We start from the raw sequence: 20,562 nt of genomic DNA on the forward strand, positions 1-20,562 counted from the left end.
ATGGAATGTCCCAGTTGGTCCCTTAGTCCAGTTGTTCCCAAGCATCGGTCTTCTTACACTACCCATGTACCACCACCCTCCAGTCCCCAACAATGTGTATCATGAATATGTAATATTTATCTGAAACTGTGTTATATTGCAAGGAAACTTCCCATTAATGAGTTAAGGACTGTTATCACTCCTAATTAATGACAGATAATCATAACAATATAAAACGTAACTGAACCTATGTTATCAGCCTTCCCTGGGTACTCTCACCCTGCCAAACTTTGTTAAAATGTGAGATTACCCAGCATTCAAGAAACACTGAGGCTATCCAGGCACTGACTTGAGATCCTGACCTTGGCATACTCAGAATTACTGAGAATGTTAAAAAAAAAAAAACAACCTAACTTTTTTTTTTTTTTTTCCGGAGCTGGGGACTGAACCCAGGGCCTTGTGCTTCCTAGGTAAGCGCTCTACCACTGAGCTAAATCCCCAGCCCCAAAAAACCCTAACTTTATATAGAGCAACCCAGCCTTTGTTAGAGCTCAATGGTCCTGCTCTAGGACCACCCTAATGCCATCACTGATACCTATGCACACCTGCCCTTCCCCAGGCCATCTAGAAATGTATTGGTTTTGCTTGGTTCTGTTTGTTTGAGACAGGGTTTCTCTGTCTAGCTCTAGTTGTCCTGGAACTTGCTCTGTAGAACAGGCTGACCTTGAACTCAAGAGATCCACCTGCCTCTGCCTGAGTGTTATGATTATAAAGATATACCACCACACCAGGTTTTAACCTTACATTGTCATCATTGTCGTTGTCATCGTCATCGTCGTCATCATCATCATCATCATCCCACCATCCCACCACTCCATCATCATCGTCGTCATCTTTTCTTCTTCATTGTAGTGCTGGGATCCTACCCAGAGCCCTGTGAATTCTTTGCAAGTAAGTACTCTACCATCAAACTATGCCCCAGTTCAATGTATGTCTGCCCGTTTTAAACGCCAGAACTTTGCTGTAACACACAGTGAGAAGGAATAATGACACTAACTGGTAATCTATGGGTAGGGAAAGGTGGCTATGAAGCTTGTAAAGGCAAGCAGGATGAGAGGGTGATATCTAAATAAAGATGTATGTTCTCATTCAATTATGCCCATAATTTCCAGGGTTTTGTGGCAATGTTCTGAATAGCAAACAGATGACAATTGTCCTAGTTTGAGATGTGGGTAAGAGAGCAACTTCTTCTTAGTACCAAGGGAAATTTTTTTTAACCCCAAGGATATTCTTCATTTCCTCTTTTACTTACAAACCATACCGACATGACAATTCAGCCATTCAAAAAAAAAAAAAAAAAGAGTAAGCTTTATGTCTCTGCTTAGGAATTTATATTGGAGAAGCACTGCATAGGACAAGACAGTACTGGGACCGGAGGCTGGGATAAGGAGAAAGGTACCAGGGGTCACAATGTAGTTCTCACCGAGGTAAGGCCAGTGTGGTAAGGTCAAGTCTTTTCTGACATCTACGTTGAGAAACAGTGGAGCACGTCTGTAATCTAAGCACTGGAGAGGTCGATACAGGTCAGAGACTCAAGGTTAAATATTGCTGCACTGTAAATCCAAGGGCCAGCTCATGCCGGATGAGACCCTGTCTCAAAAGACTTTCATGAGGAGGAAGCAGGATACATAGGGTGAAGCTGGGACAAACGCACAGAAATTTTCTCTCTGGTTCTGTGTGGAAGACCTCCTCCAATGCATAAGAAAGAAAGAAAGAGAGAGAGAGAGAGAGAGAGAGAGAGAGAGAGAGAGAGAGAGAGAGAGATAGAGAGAGGGAGGGAGGAAGGAAGGATAAAGAAGAAAAATAATTATTCAATCCGTATACCTTAAATATTTTTCACCTAAATGATTGGGTAGAATGCTCAACTGACTTAAAAAAAAATTTGAGGAGGGAAAATGTGTCTCATTCTACAATGATGGAAACGAATAAGTTTCCATCTTGAAGATGTCTCTCATCTTTTCTTGCCCAAACGTTTCATTAGTAAAAGACTCTAGACACAAGCTTAAGCTGCTAGAATGCTGCTTTTCACTACAGCTCAGGATTCGGGGTGTCCAGCATAGAGTACTGTGGTCAGTACACTGGAGTGAATAATAATAAGCTAAATCTTAAAATTGATCTACTTTTTTGTTGTGGACAGTGAAGCATTTCCTGAATATTAAGTGCCAGCCTCCAGTGTTCCTTCAATCCCCTCCCCTTCAGCTTCCACCTCTCCTGACCTTTTGTGGGTTTAGTTTTGTCACTTAGCTTAACCAAGACATTGACAATAGGCGGTGAAGCAGATGACAGTCCTAATTATAAATGGGATCTTTGTTTGCGAGGTCCATGTGACGTTTCTGAACACTTTTCAAACACGCAGGCTGTAAAATGTCATTCAAATGTAAGTTAACGGGAAAGCCAGGCTTCGCTGCACCTGCTCCAGACATTCTGAGGGACTGCTCTTTAGGATGACAGAGGTGTTGACAATTTACTCACTGTTTCTCATCTGTACCTCTAGGGTGGATGCAAATAGTTTTCCTGACCGGCTTAATTGCGAGGAAGGGCGTAGTTGGGATTTCTAGGTCATTTCCTGCAACCCAGGAAGGTACCCAGCTTTCCTCTTGCCATCTAAGACTGTATGGACCACTGCAGGCAGGTGGCTGGAGTGGGAGACATCGCTGTATGTCCCCTGGGAACACCCATCACGCCACATAAGAGCCCTCTGCAGTCAGATGAGGAGCGCCAAGATTAAACAATTGGAATGGACTGTCTTTCCCCACACCAACGGAAACAAGTAAAATTATTGTGAAATAAAGCAAAACCTAGAGAAGATAAAAGGGAAAGTTCACTCAAGTTTGGAAGCTGAATGGATCGAGCTGTCTAATAGAAAACCAAGATAAACCTCACACATTTCCCCAACTTCCGCCAACCCCCATTAAGACACTCAGAATTCCACATATCCCTGAGAAAATGAGAATTTAGACTCTCCATTTGCTCTGCACCTAAGGTTGCATCAGGTTTGCGAAAGACCACAAAACATTCAGAAGGCACATGTGGTTTTATCTCCGAGTGTGTTTTGGATAAACAGAAACCGCATAGATTAGAGGGCTCCATCGTGACTAACGGTGGCACATTTCACCGGGAGGAAGAATTACAGGGGATGCTTTGATGTCAAACAGAGGTGGCTCCCTGTAAGAACATGGCAAATTTAACTTTCTTTGGTTCAAAGCTCAGCACTTCTCCCTGCTCCCTACTGATGTAAATACTGCAATTTTCTTTTATTCACTTCCTCAATGACTTGCCATTAAACACCTACAAGTCATTTTACTGCCTCAGTTTGGTGCTTGTGATACCCAAATGGGGATGGGGAACAACAGAAAAGGAGACAAGGAGAAAAGACCCAGGTTAAGATGTACTTAACTCCTAGGCTGTTACGTAGTCCATTCCTTTCTTGTGTCCTGCAAGCATCGTGAGCTATGAGTGAAAACTGTTGGGGTGTATATTTATAGGGCAAAAGAAAAGAGCTCAAATAACCCAACTGCTTTTCAATCCTGGCTCAAATTAGGTTTGGGGGCAATGGTGGAAGAGCAAAATCAGCCCTTCCAAGTCTAGAAGCCTGAATGAGCAGATGTCAAGGGTACATGGTCATTGTTTGGCCTGAAGATGACTTGGCCACAGCGCGGCGGCTAATTCCTTCCTCCTGCCCTGGAATCTGAATTTAAATACTTCAGGGCTCTCTTCCTAATAGGAAAACTGAATGCACAGTTTATAAATACCTCTGCTTTATTCAAACAGCATATTTAAATTTAATTACTTGCCGTTTTAAGGTGGGTTTTGTTCAGTCTTTCCTCTCTCAAGTCAACGCCACAGCTCTGATTTGCTTCATCTCAAAGGTTTGTGCATTTTAAAATGTTGTCAAGCACCAAAATGAAGTGCTTCGGAGCACTAATGATATCCTGGTGATTAAAGGTTTTACACCACAGAGAAGCTAAGAATGCTGGTGCTAACAGTCATGGCTTCCTTCCACATTCAAGGAGAGAGAAGAATTTCTCATGGACTCAGTAAGTATGTATGGCACAAGGACCTAACTCCTGAGCACCTCGGAGAGGCTACACACTCTGTTTTGTGTTTTTGTTTTGTTTTGTTTTGCTATTATTCTTATAGTATTTATCTACACTATTATTCTTATGGTATTTAAAAGCTTCAGACACACATGTTTGTAGCACATTCGATCAGTTAGATTACTTTTGCTATCCGCCCTCCCCCATCAAGTAAATTCCTTTAAAAACTCAAACGCAACTGCCCCAGGATCCCTGTGTGAGAACCTTACCCTAAGCCCTACAGCTCTTCCTTAAGTTGTTAAATTACGGCATCCCGTGAGCACGGTATCCTTTTGAGACAAAGCAGCTGGGCTTGGTGGTACACATCTGTAATCCAGCGGGCGGAGGCAAGAAGGTGATCCTGATTTCAGAACCATGCTGGGCTTAATAGTTTAAGATCAGACTGAGTTACAATGTGAGGCCTTGCCTCAAAAAAAAACTAAACAAAGGAAACAAACAGACAAAACCCCACAACAACCACCCCAAATTGGAGGGGAGAAAAAAAAAAGACAAACTAAACAAAAGGTACAGAAAACCAAAAGTTGTATCATCTGCTGTTTGTCACATTGACAAAAAACACACAGCTTGATTTTCAGCCAAAATCTTCAGAAGAGTCTGAATTAAATGACATCTATTTACATTTAAATACGGATGGATCCATATGGATTAATTTTAAAACTTTGAAACACAGGACGATTGCATCTTTCCCAGACAGTGATTTTTTTTAGAGGGAAGTGCAGCATGTATTTTCAACAAATACTACAACGCAGGCAGGGCATGCGAATGTTTACTGAAGGGTACGGCTGGGCTGTCACCCGGTCTTTATTTTTGGCTTAATGTGGAATCAAAGCTTTAATACAGTTGCCTTTCCTCCCACCCCCACTGCCAAGAGGTAGACAGCAAATTATTTTCAACTCTTTACGGAAAGTCATCTATAAAACTTGGAACAATAGGATGTGATGTTTTTAACTTTCGTTTAAAGGGCTTGTGTGCTGCGGTGGGAGGTAGCAGGACCCTCTCCATTTACTTACTGTCCAGAGATGTGAGTTCCCTTTATCCTAATAGCTGTTTCAAAGATGGAGCTGCCCAGCCAAAAAAACCACATTCCTAGACTCCCTTTGTATCCAATGACGATCATATGACTGAGTCTGGGACTATGGAATTTGGTTGAAGTAATTACTTATTTTCTAGACTCGCTCATGAATATCCCCCTTGTGACTCTCCATTCTCTCTCATCTGTAATCTGCCAACTGGAGGTTGATGCCAACCTCGGCCTCTCCTGGAGGCCCTGATGCCAGCTCTCCCCACCAACTGAATGTGACTTCAGCAAGAAATTATGTTTCATTGCAGTAACCCACTTGTGGGTGTTGAGGGCTACAGCAGGTGCCCATTGGAGCAAAGTGGGGCCATTTAGCCGGAAAAAAAAAAAAGACATTTTCATAACAATGAACTCAAATGAAGTGTAGTGTACTGTGGCCAACTAAAGATTGATCTGTGGTCTGAAGTTGCCAGAATGGTGTCCAGGTTCCTTCCAGTTCCTGGCTATGGATGACGGACAGATCCCCACTCATTTGTGAAGAACTGGAGCATGTTACCCTGAGGTGAGCAGGGCCAGAGGCAGAAGTTGAGGCTCTGCGGGGACACATGAGCCTTCTTCCAACAGTAGGCTCGGCAAAGTAAGCTCATCAAAATGACAAAATACTGGGCCAAGGGATTTGGCTGAGCCTGTATCCATATGAGATAGAGAGGAGAGTAGGGTTGGGTTAGCTTTTCTCTTCAGAAATAGAGATAATTTCGTCTCTGTTGCATAATTAGCAGCACACAGTTGAAGATGTGGATCCATGTGGGTCAGAGCTGGTCACAGAAATGAGAAGGGAGCTGTCCACCCTCACTGTACACACACACACACACACACACACACACACACACACACACACACACACACACACGCAGCACCCTTCTACTCTTAACTACTCCTTGTAGTAGCTATAATTATCACTCTTGTGTTTCAAATTCAGGAATTTCAGCATAGAGAAATTAAATAATTTGACCAAAGCTATAAGAGTTAAAAATCCAAGTACACCTGACTCAAAGGATCTTTTCTCCACACCACATGTCTGTAGTGACACACACACACACGATGAACCCACATTAGGCAGCAGTGATGTACCAAGCCTTATTCAAAATCTCTTGTAGGAATTAATTCCCACCAACTTCCTGAAGCAAGCACTATTATTATCCCATCTTATAGATGAGGAGACAAAGTAGTGTAGCTTCCTTAAGATAATTCTGTAACTGGTGAATTTCAGAGCCATATGCTAGCACCCACTTCTCACCCACTGGTCTATAGAAAGCTGCACATCTTCTTTCTTTCTGTTAGGATTTGAATGGGAACTGTACCCCCACAGGCTCATGGGAACATTTGCTCCCCAGTGGTGGTACCAATTTGGGAGTGTTATAGAAACTTTATTATGGAGGCCAAGCTAGCAGAAGTGGGTTTCTGGGGGCAGGTCTTGAAGGTAGCCCTGGCCGTCCTGAAACTCACTCTGTGGACCAGTCTGGCCTGAAACTCAGAGATCCACCTGCCTCTGCCTCCAAAGCTCTGGGATTAAAGGCAGTGCTACCATGCCCTTGACTGAGAAATTGTATGTTTAAAAGCTAACTTTCCTTTCCACAGAAGTAGTTCTAACTACCACAGAGTCACTGTGGTGGTTTTCCCAACCTCCTAAGTCAGTAGACATGGCCTCTGCTCACACACAAATCACATATCTCTTGGTTTTGAATCCCCTCCCATTGAACTAACTCAAAGAATGGAGATAGCACAAAAGATAACACAAAAGTAATAGTATTTGGAGTTGGAGGAGGGGTAAGTGGCACAAGTGAAGTTTTTGGAAGATTCATAGTATTCTGTTGTTCTGTGCTTTGTGACGTGATAATCCAATAGGTGTCTGCTTAGAGACAATGCCAGTGGTGACAAGTGAGAATATCACCTACTTTTCTTGTTCACAATTGGCATGACAACAAGACCATAAAACAAATATTAAGGTTATCGGACATAGTGATTTACTGTACTTATCACAGAAAGACTGATCCCGAACCCCTGGTAAACCTTCCTGGTCAGGAAAAATCTAAACAAGTCAAGAAAGAGGGACACTTCTGTAGAACGGAGTTACCGTGCCGGAAATACCAGGATCCCTGCGCTTGGCGAAGACAATAGTTACATTGTCATTTCCCTTTTAACGGACACTACTTTATTTGCCACCATAGGGATGGTCCTAGAATCTCACAGGACTCTGTAAGGAGTCAAGAGCACCGACCCCTGCTCTGGTATCCCTGCACTGAGTACCTTCTGAGCTTTTTGTTTCACTGCGTGTTTCTCAAGAGGTTTGTTGGTGCATTCTGACAAGTGTAGCCCAACACTTGCCAACAGAAACACCACAGGACTTCACACATGTACTTCCTGCTAAGTCAGGATGCCAGTTTGAGGCAACAGGAAAACAAGCCTTTCCTCTTGGTGGTCTTTTATAGGAATTTGCCTGACAAGACAACTGTATTAAGATACAGTTAAGGGCAGTAAATCTGGTAACAGCATAACAGCATTTCTTTTTTTCCACCTTAGATGCTTCTAGTGAGAAGAATGCTCATGTCAAGCTCACGTAAATTGAAGACTTATTGAGTATTTCAACTGTCCTGTCTGTATACGACTTGGATAGAGAACCCCCTTGTCAAAGCCAAGTCCTCCGTGACTCACAAGGCCCTCCAAAATTCATTTGGAATATGTAAAGGAAGCCTCTTGTACAGAGCGGCCAAGAGAGGGAAGGATTAACTGCTATACACCGAGGCTTTACTCCTTCACTGTCAGCCCAGCTGGAGAGCTCTGTGCCTCCCAAGGCTGCAAAATGAAAAGCTGGACCCAGGGCTGCTTTGTTTCCCAGACAGCTGCTAATCGCCCTGACAATGCTGCACAATGCTACAACATTTAGCTTTCTGACATCCAGAGCATCTAGATCGGTCCTCAATTAAACATGTTTTAATCACCAAGCTTCTAAACGCCAGCATGATAGATAGATGCGCCCAGTAGAGCTTCGCTCTTGCCTCCTGCTTCCAACACTCAAAAATGTCCACATTTACACATAGAAAGGCTTGAAAACCTTCAGAAACTGACCAAGAGAGTCCCGCTCCTTTCTCTCCATTAGCTACTTTTAGCTTTCTTACCTCTGTAACATTCGGTAGAGGGTAAGGCATTTAACATTTGCTAAAGGAACCTGTTGGCTTTCATAAATAGACTGTGACTGCTGTTGTTTTGAATTGTTTAAGGTGTGATGTCGACTAATTCAGGACAGTTGTGACTTTGCCACTTAGGATAACGGAATCATCTGTGATGTAAATGAAGAAGAGGAAGTGAAAGGAGGAAGGGGAAGAAGGAGGAAAAGGAGTCAGCTAATAGATAAACCCAGAAAATCTCCAGAGACAATGTTATACAGTCTCAGGCCGATGCCCAAGTTAGACTAACCACTGATGTCTTATTCTGGATACATGTACTTGTAGATAGATTCAAGACAATTTATCATGGTTGAGTCTCCTTTCAATCTTATTCTTTGATATTCTTTGTAGTTTTTGTTTGAGATAAGTTCACACGTAGCCCAGGCTGGCCTTAAACTTGCTATGTAACAGATGACCTTGAACCTCCCCTCATTTTCCTGTTTCACCTACTCAGTGCTGAGATGGCAGTTGCACCCGGATCAGACTTTGAAATTTGCTGATAGAGGGTATCATGTTCCTTTGTTCACATTGGCCTTCATTTTGCAAGGGCAAGAATACAGCTTTACAGTCTTTGCCAATAAGCATCATTTGTGGCTATCGTTATGAATACATGATCTGGTTAACAACCCTAAACACAGTACCAGTTTTCATAAGTGGTAGACATTTGTACAGGACAATGGAAAAGAAAAGCTCAGAGACAAGAGGCATTAGCCATTCTGAGTTATTGGAAGAATTTTCAAAATTAGATTCCCGTTTCCTACTTCTTGGACTAAAGGAGCCAGGCAGAGACACGGTTCTAGGGGGTACCCACTTAGGAAGTTTAGTTTCTTGTCTTTCAAGGAAGACTGAATGTATCAGGAACTGCCCCTTCATTAGAGCTGTCTCGGAGATGGCCCGCTATCTTCCAAGTTGAAACACTAGGAAGTCAATTAGTGTCCGTTATGATCTGAGCACCTGTCGACAAAGACCTGGACTGAAATCAAACCCATTAACATAGTCACTCATGGCTGCCAAGTGGCCGGGCTTAGGAACAGTTAGGATGTCATCTACATCCAAAGAGGAGGTGACCCAAAGGCAGAAAGGTCCAAAGCCCCATTAGTCATCTACTAAGTCATCCAATTCCCCATCACGTATATATGATGTATGTATCTAGAGTAGGACACCTATTTTCTAATGGTCATTTTAAGAGCTCGCACAAGCTACTCACAAAAGTCAGGGTTGCAATAAATTGAGAAATTGAGTCCCTTTACCTAAATGTTCAAACTTTTTTTGTTTGTTTGTTTGTTTGTTTAATGATTCTCTCAGTGCATCTGAAACACAGTGGGGAAGAGAGAAAATTCAGATAGCACTATTTGGGAAAGGCTAATAAAGTAGTCACAAAATTATAGGATAGAGATTACTGACAGGGCCTTACTGTCTTAAGAAAGATGTTGGTGACTCTTTCCCTGCCAAATTGATGCATTCCCTGCTAATGTGGAAGCTTTGCAAGGCCAAATGTCACTTGGCTTACAGAACCATGGCGCTGACAAAAAATGGTGAGTCTGGACAATGACATGGAATGTTGCAAGCAGAAAGGCAAGGCAGACAGAGAGCTGCAGATGAACACCAGGCTTGGGATGCTGAACCTTAATTCCTCTTTGATCCCACAGTATGGAGGCATAAGGGAGTCCTAAGCACAAAGACGGAGATACGTGCGGAGCAAGAGCTGTGAACTAGCCTTCCACTTTCCACTGTCTCTTTTGCTGTGAGAGACAGGGCACAGGGAAGCCACCAGCGAGTGAACAAAGAGACAAAGGCCTTTGGATTAGATTATAAACAGCTCCTTTTGAATGTGGTTCCTCAGAATGGTCACTACCCTATGATATGCTCTCAACAAACAAACAAACAAACAAACAAACATGGCCATAAAACGAATCCTCAACTTTGAAACTTTACCTCTTGGACAGTCCTCTTAAAAGGCGACATTTCAAATTAGGAACAGAAGAGTCATTTACGAAAAGGATTTAAGCTTGGGAATTGGCAGCCACAATTTTTTTTTTTTTAATTTTTAGGGTATCAGCCAGAAACGGAATTGTGTATGCCAGATAGTTTAAACTCCTACATGCAGTATAAGCTCAGAGCGGAAACAACTGAGCCATTAAAATTTAAAATGTTATTAAGGCCAATAGATGTGTTCAACTAGATCTGTGCTTAAGAATTCAAGATGACATTTGTAGTCATAAAATATAACAAAGACTGCATTAGGAAAGCCCTAACTGTTTGGGGAATTTTTTTTTTTTAATAAGGGGAAGGGGAGTTCACGGCATCTCTCAAGGGCCTCTCTTTAAACACAATTTGCTGAAGTGTGAAATTTGCTGGATCCAGCTCCACCCAGGAGTGAATCCCTAAGAGTTGGAAGAGCCTCATTAGAAACAACTTCTCACCTAAAAATACTCACACGGCATGGTCACTGAGAAACCTGTAAAGTCCAGCGCCAGTGCGCTATGGACATTATTTTGTGTTCACTCTGAAATGGAGGAGGAAGAGAAAAACACACGGTGCAAAGAGAGGCTCCACTCAAATATACCTCAAAAAATTAGAAGGGCTCCTTCTCTGAATAACTCATTTAAAAATTCTAAGATTTCCAAACTGCATTGTCTTAGGCTCTCTCTGAAGCCAGCTCCAAATGAAGTAAGTTCCAAATGAAAGCTATAAACACCTTTCTTCCTGCCTACTTGAGGACAGGCTAACTCCCACTGTTCAGGGTTCTGCTGTCCTCCTAGTTCTTGGTGAAAATGAAGCAACAACAAGCACCCACACATTCTACAGTGATGACTCTGCCTCCACTTTAAGTGAGAAGAAACAAGTTGATAGATATGGCCCCCAGAATTCAGCATTTAATTAAGAATGCTTCCTACCAAGCTCCCTCAAACCTCCATCTCCTAAGAACCCTATAGGATCAAGGTAGATTCTTTGGGCCTCAGCACAACCAAAAATTCCATCCTACATCAGCAACTCTTGGGATCACCAGTAATTTTCAAAGTTAAAAAAAAAAAAAAAAAAAAAAAAAAAAAAAAAAAAGAGTCCTTGGCTACCTTAGTGAAGGCAGAGGATACACATAAGCTTTCTGTTACTAACATATCTGAAAGACTGTTTCTATGTATGCCCTTAGCTTTGGTAAGGAAACATGAAGTTCTGTTTCCAACTACCTTAACTTATTACGCCCAAAATACACACTTAGTCACCTCCCCTACCCAACGAGTTGATTCTGAAGGTAGCAGATTTACTGCTTGCACTATATTATCTAGACAAACAAACTCCAGGGAGCCACTGTAAGCTTTCCCTTCTCAAGGAGTGTTCTAATGGATGGATCTTACCCAAGTGTCCCAAATACTGGGAACCTGCTGGTGGCAGATCCTTACTGCTAAGGCTTAGCAACTAATTCATCAGATAAAGAAAGAAATTGTGTGTTGACCCTCTATTTGAGGACAGACTTGGGAGTTTACCAGAACTCTTTGTTCCTCTTCCCAAAAAGACCACAATATTCAAGTTTCCTTCATTTACTTAACACTACAAATTTGGCTCTTTTGTTTATTCAGACCTGACTTGGGCACAAGCTATGACCTTCAAGTTCAATAATAATACAGGAGAGAGTGTCTGTGATATTTCTCAATGAAAGCCACCATGTTCCTAATTGGGGGGGGGGAGGGCAACCACAAACACACACACACACACACACACACACACACACACACACACACGAGCCAGGTGGGTACCATGGAAAGGCTAATTAAAGAAAGGAAGCGCTCACCACTAAGGCTTACTTCTCTGAAAAACTATAAACCTAAGGCATTATTTTCTGATCTACCTGAAGATCATAGGCAATGTCTTCCCCAATAGTCAAACTCTACCTTTGGAAGACACAGACAAGGACTTCAATTAGTCCCTGCAGACTTCTGATCTCTCAAGGCAGCATTAGTTCTTCAACATGACTTTTAGATTTTCATGATATTTAAGGCAAAAATAAAAAGTCGTAGGAGACATCAGCAGGGGGTTAATGGGAGCTTTGATAAAGATTCTCTGGATCTTTTCAGATGTTCAATTGCAGACCCAACTCAGGAGTCTTCATTGGCTAATCTAAGGAGACAGTGATTCATTTCATTGGTTGGAAGGATAATTAGAGAGTGCAGGAACCCACCTAAGAATTTATGTGAACCCCAGGCTCTTCAATTCCCATTGAAGGCAGGCATTTATGTTTTGCATCTCTTGATGGCTACCCCAGCGAGCATTAGGTTGGCAGTGGAGTTCAATGGAAGAAGCACAACATTGAGCAATGAGAAAGAACACAGAATTAGGCTGCCAAAAGCAAGCAAGAGAGTGGACTCTCTGTCTCACAGATGAACATGTGTGTATATTTATGTAGGAGCAAAGCAAATGGAGTTAAGAAAGCCAGTGTTCTCTGGCTTGGGTGTATAAATAAAAACCAACATCCATTTTCTGAGAATGAAATATTTACCTCTCTAAACAATGAGAACTTTCACTTATACACAATAATTACCACTAGGCACTGTAGACACACCATTTGTCTAAGCTGCTCAGTCAACCTTGAAGTTGGATAATTTAGTAGATTCCTTTGAAAGGCTTTTCATTTTTCTCCTCACCAGGCCTTATGGTACCAACCATGAATACAAATCCAGGAATTCTGGTTCCCCAAACAAAAAAGGCTATATTTTATGAAACTGCTTATGCATTTGATTTTAGAACTATAATAATGAATTAATGAGGCCTATTAATTACAGTGGAAATAACAACATTCTACAGGAATGAAAATCAAGTTTAAGTCAGGAGATCATTTCTTTAAAGAAAATATTGTACTATATATATATATGTCTTTTCAATACACATTTCATAAGGTCTATGGACTAAGCCAAGAGCCTGTGGCTGGAGCAGACCTGTTAATGAGAAAACCACAGCCTGGACGGTCTGAAGACCATTGTGTTCTTGGTCAAGCTTATAATTATCCAAGCAAACAGAGGTCTCTCAACCAGTCGCCATTTTTGCACCCCATTATGCGCCAACAAGGAAGGACGCGCAGACAGTGTATCCTCAGTGCAACCTCAGTGGGATTTCTTTACAGACTGGGTTTGTTGGGCCACTTCCCTGCTTCTATCAAATTCTGTAGGGATCAAAAGATCAAAGCGGACAACAAACCATTGCAGTGAGAGGATAGCATGAACAATCAGAGCATGTGGTTATCTAAGACCTGAAGTGGGAAGGATGTAGACTTTAAGGAGAACCAGGATTCCTCTCAAAGCAAAGGCATTTGCTGAGCAAGACTGATGGCAGGCACTTGCTGAGCAAGACTGATGGCAGGCACTTGCTGAGCAAGACTGATGGCAGGGCTTCCATACCTGGAACCCATATAAAGATGGAAGGAAAAAGTTGACTGACTCCAAAGTTGTTCTGACTGTGGCGTATATTATGTGCCTATGCATATCACGCACACACACAAGCACCCACGTGTGCGCGCGCGCGCGCGCGCACACACACACACACACACACACACACACAAATTTGTTTAAATAATTTTAAATACTGAGGAAAACCTGTGCACATCAATCAGCATCAAAAGAGGCAGATGTAAATATGAGTATCAAGGGGAAAGATTTGTGGTCCACAGAAGCAAAGGCATCTTTGAAATCTCAATTACTTTAGTTAATTTTTTTTAACACAATCAAAACATCTTACAAATAATGTGTCTTGCCAAATACAAACTGTCTTAGGGATTAGCCAGAGTGCTAAGCTGCCACATCCTTCCCTTGAAGCATCATTTCCCACAAGTGGCAGGGCCATTTCAACATCTTAACCTCCATTCTGACCACTCCCCTTTCTTGATTTAGTATGCCACAGTAGAGACCAGCTTAGAAAATAAATGTAAAGCCAGATTGCTAATTATGTTTACACTGCTGGCCATGCACTGTGCCACAGCTACTCAGCCATGTTCTCTGCAGCGGGAAGCCCTCCTACACAACATGTGAACAAATGACTGGCCTTCTGTTCCAATAAAACTTTATTTATTTATAGGTGCCAAAATCTGAATTCTACAGGACTACATGCCTCAAACTATTACTCATCCTTTGATTATCTTTAACCCTTTAGAAAAACAAAAGCTGTTCTTAGTGGGTTGTTTGAGGACAGGGGAGGTAGGATGCTAAAAACAGCTAACATTTGTGCCTTTCAAATACCAACAATTTGTTCCTTTTCTTTTCTTTTTTCATCCTTCTTTTGCATGCTTAAAGAAAAGCCTTGGTCCTGAGCCCACTTCATTTGAGCATTGGATCCGCCATAATTCTTAAAAAACAATGGGAATATGCTTTCCACTTGTCCTTTGCTCTCAAATTCTCCTTCTGGCTAGCTCCAGTATGGCTTCCCCTCTCACACCTAACCACTGGCTAGACTCATACTGAGCAATGACCTCGCCTTTCAACACCTTTCCTATGAAGCCAGATTCTCCTGTTCCTCATTTTGCCTTGAGCATACTAATGCAATGAGCTCTTTATCTGACAATTGTATTCTCTTCTGCCTTGTCAGAATGTGACAAGGGAAAGCTAAAAACCTTCATATGGATCCTGTATCATTATTATTATTATTATTATTATTATTATTATTATTATTATGTTTTTTGTATTCTGAGTCCATATTCTACCCCTAAATCACAAAAAAACCATCTAAGCTTCAGACCCCAGAAAACCTGTCTTCTTTATGCCTGTGGCAAATCACCTCACTCAATTGTCCCAAGATTCTTGTTCCTTCTCCCACCATCTCCCCAGAAGCTTTCTTCTGCTGTCTAGAAGACAGGTAGCAATTATACCCAGTGGGGACGAGAATTCCCACTGTTCTCCATTATCCCACTCAAATAACATAATGTGTCTAATTAAAAGATGGCAGAGAAAGAGAGAATGGGAGCTTACCAGTTGAGTAACAACAGACAGTGTGCCTCTTGTACTTAATTATTTTCTTTTCTCGTCTCATTATTTTGGGTTTATTGGATGTATGACTACTAGACAGAGTTAACCCATTTGTTTTTACTGTAAATAAAAGTTAAGTCAACAAAGATATTGAATAACTACTACTACATTTAGTACAATGAATGGTATTATGACAAAGCTTTTTGCCAGTTTATTGGTGGTGCGGCTTTCTTTCTTCTTACAGTTCCCTTAACTGTGCAATCCTAAAGAACAATGCCAGTCTAACAAGCCCTACCGGTTTGTCTGATGGCAAAGCCACTGGGAAAGGTCTTCAGAGAGGCTCCTGAAGGCTCAAACCACTGCAATGACTAAATTACAATCTTAGCCTACAGCAGTTCAACCAAGGAAACAGGAGCCTCCTTCAAGTACTACTACAACCACCCAGGAGTATGTCATGTCACTTGGCTCTGGGACTCTTAGGAGATGGGCATGACTATAAAAGTCACACCAGTGTTGCAAAGTTATAATAATTATACCGAAGCCCTTAAGAATTGCTTCCCACCTTGGAATAGCTTCTGAATCTCCAGATCTATTAACTCCAAAGTCATGGCTTTTGACTGTACATTTGAACCCATAGGACCGACCCCATAGAAAAGGCAGCATTAGATAATTGGCAGGCTGAGATAACCACATAATCCATAGACTATTTATTTGATGCTTCTGGACTCAGTGCTTCGGTTGTTTGTCACTGTAACAGGACGGCTGCCAAAGAGGGAGGTGGCCAACTCTTTCCCATCCAGTTACAGGCAAATGTAAACCCGAACTGTACATTGGGGAGGTGGTTCAGTAGGTCAAAGTGCTTACAGCTATCTCCTGGTGGAAGGAGAAAATAGAATGGATTCCTGAAAGTTATTTATTCCCCGGCCTCTGCACAAGTGCCCTCGTGTACATACCTGTTTTCATGCATACACTCTCTCATACTTGAACAAAATAAAATACTGTTTAAAACACGAATATCCCTGCCCAGGGATGAAGTTCAGAGGGGTTAGTAGAGAAAACTACTTATTCATAGATGTCAGGTTAATAATGATAAGACAAACAAGCACCTTTTCCTCTCAGTATGATCTAGTCTCAGAGCTGACTAAGTGTGAGGAAGTTAGGAAATGCACAGTATAAAGAAGCCAGCAATGTTAACGCTGGGTGCTCCCACGGGATTTTAAAGAAAAATATCACAATTCAGTTCCTTAGCCAGAAAACCTTGTTCCATTTACACAGCATCTCCCTCATCTAGGAGCACACCCTGTATTCATTTGCCTGAGACGGTCCACTTAAGTCAAAGTAAACTGAAGGAAAGCAAGAAAACAAGTCACCAGCAGTTTGCGTAACCATTTTCCAGAAACTGAAGACAATTTCTCAAACAAAAGGCAGAATGTTGCTACAGGATGGAAGCCACAGGAAGCCAGGCTTCATTTACTCCCTTTGCCTGTTAAGAAGGACAGGAAGTCTGGGAGGAGCTTTTGCCTTCAAGCTTTAATGGGGTGACATTGTAGGTAGATTCCCCTCCTCATCCCACCCCCACCTCCTCCCTCACTCCTGAGGTGAATGCAGTAGGTACTGCAGAAGTAGTGATATTCAATGCAGACCACCCCACCCTTTACGGCATGCAGTGTGCTCACCCCTCCCCTCAGCACCAGCTTCCCTCCTGCAGAACACTTGTCTCTTGGCAAACAACCAGCATCTCTCCTTTAAGCCCTTTTGGTGAGTTCCAAAGCCGGCATGCACCACTCAACTTATCAAAAACCAAGTGTCAGAGACCCTGACTTCCTTTGTCTTTTGTGCTGACTTGTTTTTGATCCCAGGGGGAGAGGAAAAGGCTGCTGGTATATCTGGGTTCAAATGGTTTTTACACAGTCTTGTGAGAATATGGCCCATTCACACCACCTACCATCAAAGCCCCTCTAAATCCAAACCTCACACCCCTCTCTCTCACAGTGGGAGACACACCAGGCTGTATACAGGGTTACCATTGATTTCCTAGTGATTGGAAGGAAAGGCCTAGGTCTACACTAAGATTTTCTCCTTGTTATCAAGTCCTTGGTTTGCTTGAAAAACAAACAAGCAACAACAAAAACCAAACAACAACAACAATAACAACAACAAAAACCCATGTCACTCATGAGAAACACAACACCACCAAACAAAACACAGAAGACAAAACCATGAAAACACAGCAAAGGTAGAGAACTATCATGAGGCCTCTGGGTGCTAAATGCTAACAACAACCATTAGCATCCATTAATTCTATGTATTCCTTACAGAGTAAGCCATCACGGCCTATACAGGTCCTTAAGGAATCTAATTTAGTGGAATGATGGAACAAAATGCAATTAGAATATAATTGTGCATATGTAAATATGCGTAGGGGAGCTTTGGTAGCACTGCTGACTGCAACAGTCACCCAGGAATCTAGCCTGCATTATTAACTGTCACCATTATTAAGAAAGGGTTTGTTAAGCAAAGACAAACGACCCAATGATTTGGAATCAGCGAACTTCAAAGTGTGAGGCAGGATATCTAGGCGGCCCTGTGCACATGTGTGAAGTTCTCTACTGAGCAGAAACACTTTCTGGGTGGCGTGATAGGAGGTCTTCTTATTGAAAGATTTATTTTTAATTTTGAACAGTTTCCCAGCATCTACCTCCATGAAAATTAAAATAAAGAGATGGAATTTGGTCCTATTAAACAAACCTCCCTGCAGGATCAGTCAACAAGATGGGGAAGGAGTCACCTCATTGCTCCAGAGGAATTGCCTGTCTACCTTTCTGCTAGATCTAAAATAATTACAACAATATTTTTCATAAAAGTTTTGACTTTTTCCTCCATTCCTAATAAAGTTCTTGCACGTGTTATTCATGGGGAAGATTTTCAACATGCCTTTCATTTGCTCTTTGGACCTTTTGGCATAGTATGGGCTGACATAATCTTTTGGCTTGAGTCCTTAAGTATATGAAGAACTGTGCAAGTCTCTTCTTAAAACCTATGGATGTTAAGCCTATCTCCCAAGGGCTGCCCTCTACCAGAGAATGATTTCAGACTTGACCCTGCATAGATGTGGGCTCAAAGGGGGCAGTCGTAGTTTTAAATTGGTTAAGAGCACAATGTTCTCACTTGTGTGAGGATAATTAAAAAGATGTGATAAGAGAGAGGACTGGGCTCAGTGAAAGAGCAGTTGTCCCAGAGCTAGGGATGGAATGAGGATGGAGAAGGACTGAATTTAAAACCCTTGACTGGCCATCACCAGATTCTTCTAAGTACCAACACAGCGCCGCACGTGTTGGCCACTTCTTCTACTGACACCAATTATGGTCCAAGGAACTGTGGTATGTCTATTCCTTTACACACACACACACACACACACACACACACACACACACACACACACATACACAGAGGGGGGTGTAATAACAATACAACAAAGAAATTTTACTGGTGGTCACAAACTCTTACTTGTGATACTACTAAAATGTCTGACATTCTTCTTGTCTTTTTAGAAAAACAACCTCTAACAGTGCAGACTACCTAAAAGTACAAAATTTTAAAAAAGGCAAGGGCTTAGGAATCAGGGCCAAAGCTGTCAGGAAAGTGCATGCCTAGAGGGATTAACTAAGATTGGTGACAGATTCTTCTAACAAGGTGGAATGGGTGGATCCTTTGTGATCACTGGACAATCGGCATAACTAGTTCAATGAAGACCCCCTACAGTAATAATAGTCATCATAATGATGAAAATAATAAAAAATTATATATCAGACAAGATTGTACCTGAGGGATCTATCAACGCTGTCCTCTGATCACCATCCTATGTGTACACAAATGCATGTACCAGACACTCACATCTCAACCCATGTGAAAATATACACAAAAGGTAAAAAGTTGACATACTTATGGTTCATAACTACAATAAAATGTCCATACTTAAACAGTTGGTGGCTTTTCCATAGTAGCTCCTGTTGAAAGTCCCAAGCTTTTTCTTTCATGTATTTTAGGAAATTCAGAGTAAAATGGAAAAAAAGTAATAATGGCTTTGGATTAAGTGTCTGGCACACTTTTCTTTTGGATCAATTAATATGGATATTCTACTTGACTATGGGAGTCACCTCCTGAAACACTTAAAAGGAAAATGAAATATGAGGCAGCGGGGTTGGGACTGCTTACAATCCCTTTCTGGTCATGCTTGCTGGCATAAGAGTCTCATACACAAGTCATTTTCCTCCTCCCCCTCCTCCTGAACTCTTCAAAAATAGCAGGGAACTTGGCCAGTGAGATAACTCAGCAGGTAAAAAACCCAGTCTGCCAGGAAAGCCTGACCCAAACCCATCCCTTGGATTCCACAGTGGAGGGAGAGCCTCCATTCTCTGATCTCCACATGGGAACCCTGACTGTCCTGTGTGACAGATTGGTAATTATTAACTCAGCCCAAACACTTCAAGAACAACAAAGTTTTCCAGATATGTCTGTTGGAAGTTATGTTCTACCAGAAATGGATGGGTTGCCACCTCCTGTGCAGTTCAGGTCAGTTCAGTTCAACTAGGTAAAGGTCTACAAAATTAGCACGCATCTCAAACGGGATGCTGTGTGAGAAAGGGTGTGAGCATAGCCCAAGCTCCTCAGTCTTCTGCCTCCATCTCCTAGGCACTAGGATTATAGGTGTGTCGATCACACAGGATAAGCAAGCTTCTTAAGGGAGATTTTGTTAAGTACAGAAGTAAGATTTATGCAGTTGGTTCTGATATAGGACTGTGTATATTATTTATAGTCTTTTACATTTAAGAACAAGATCCAAACTACAGCAGCTAATACTTTTGTTGGATAAATCAAGAGATGCCAGGGTAACACCGTGCATTAGTAGCATCAATGTTATGATCCTAAGTAATCTGCAAATGCTGTGATGTGCACCCATGGATTGAGAGGTAAGTAGCAAACATTGGGGGTGGAATAATGGTTCAGTGGTTAAGAGTGCTTTCTGGGCAATCGTGAGAACCAGAGTTTGGATCCCAGTAACGACACCCAGCATGCATACACCACAATGGGGCAGAGACAAAAGGATTACTGTGGTCTGCTAGCTTCCAGCCTGTCCTAGAAATCACAAACCTCAGGTTTAGGGAGAGACTCTGCCTCAGAGGAAATATTGGAGAGGTGGACAGTAGGCTCTTCCAGTCTTAGTGCTTTGGTGTTTG

General features: G+C 42.0%; 1 protein-coding gene across 4 annotated transcripts in view; it reads right to left on the minus strand.

Moving 5' to 3' along the window:
* Positions 1–20,562, minus strand: part of Epha4 (Eph receptor A4) — a 142,763-nt gene that overhangs the window by 37,019 nt on the left and 85,182 nt on the right. The gene's annotated exons all lie outside the window — the stretch shown is intronic.

Source organism: Rattus norvegicus, chromosome 9, assembly GCF_036323735.1.
Source record: "Rattus norvegicus strain BN/NHsdMcwi chromosome 9, GRCr8, whole genome shotgun sequence".
NCBI lineage: Eukaryota > Metazoa > Chordata > Mammalia > Rodentia > Muridae > Rattus > Rattus norvegicus.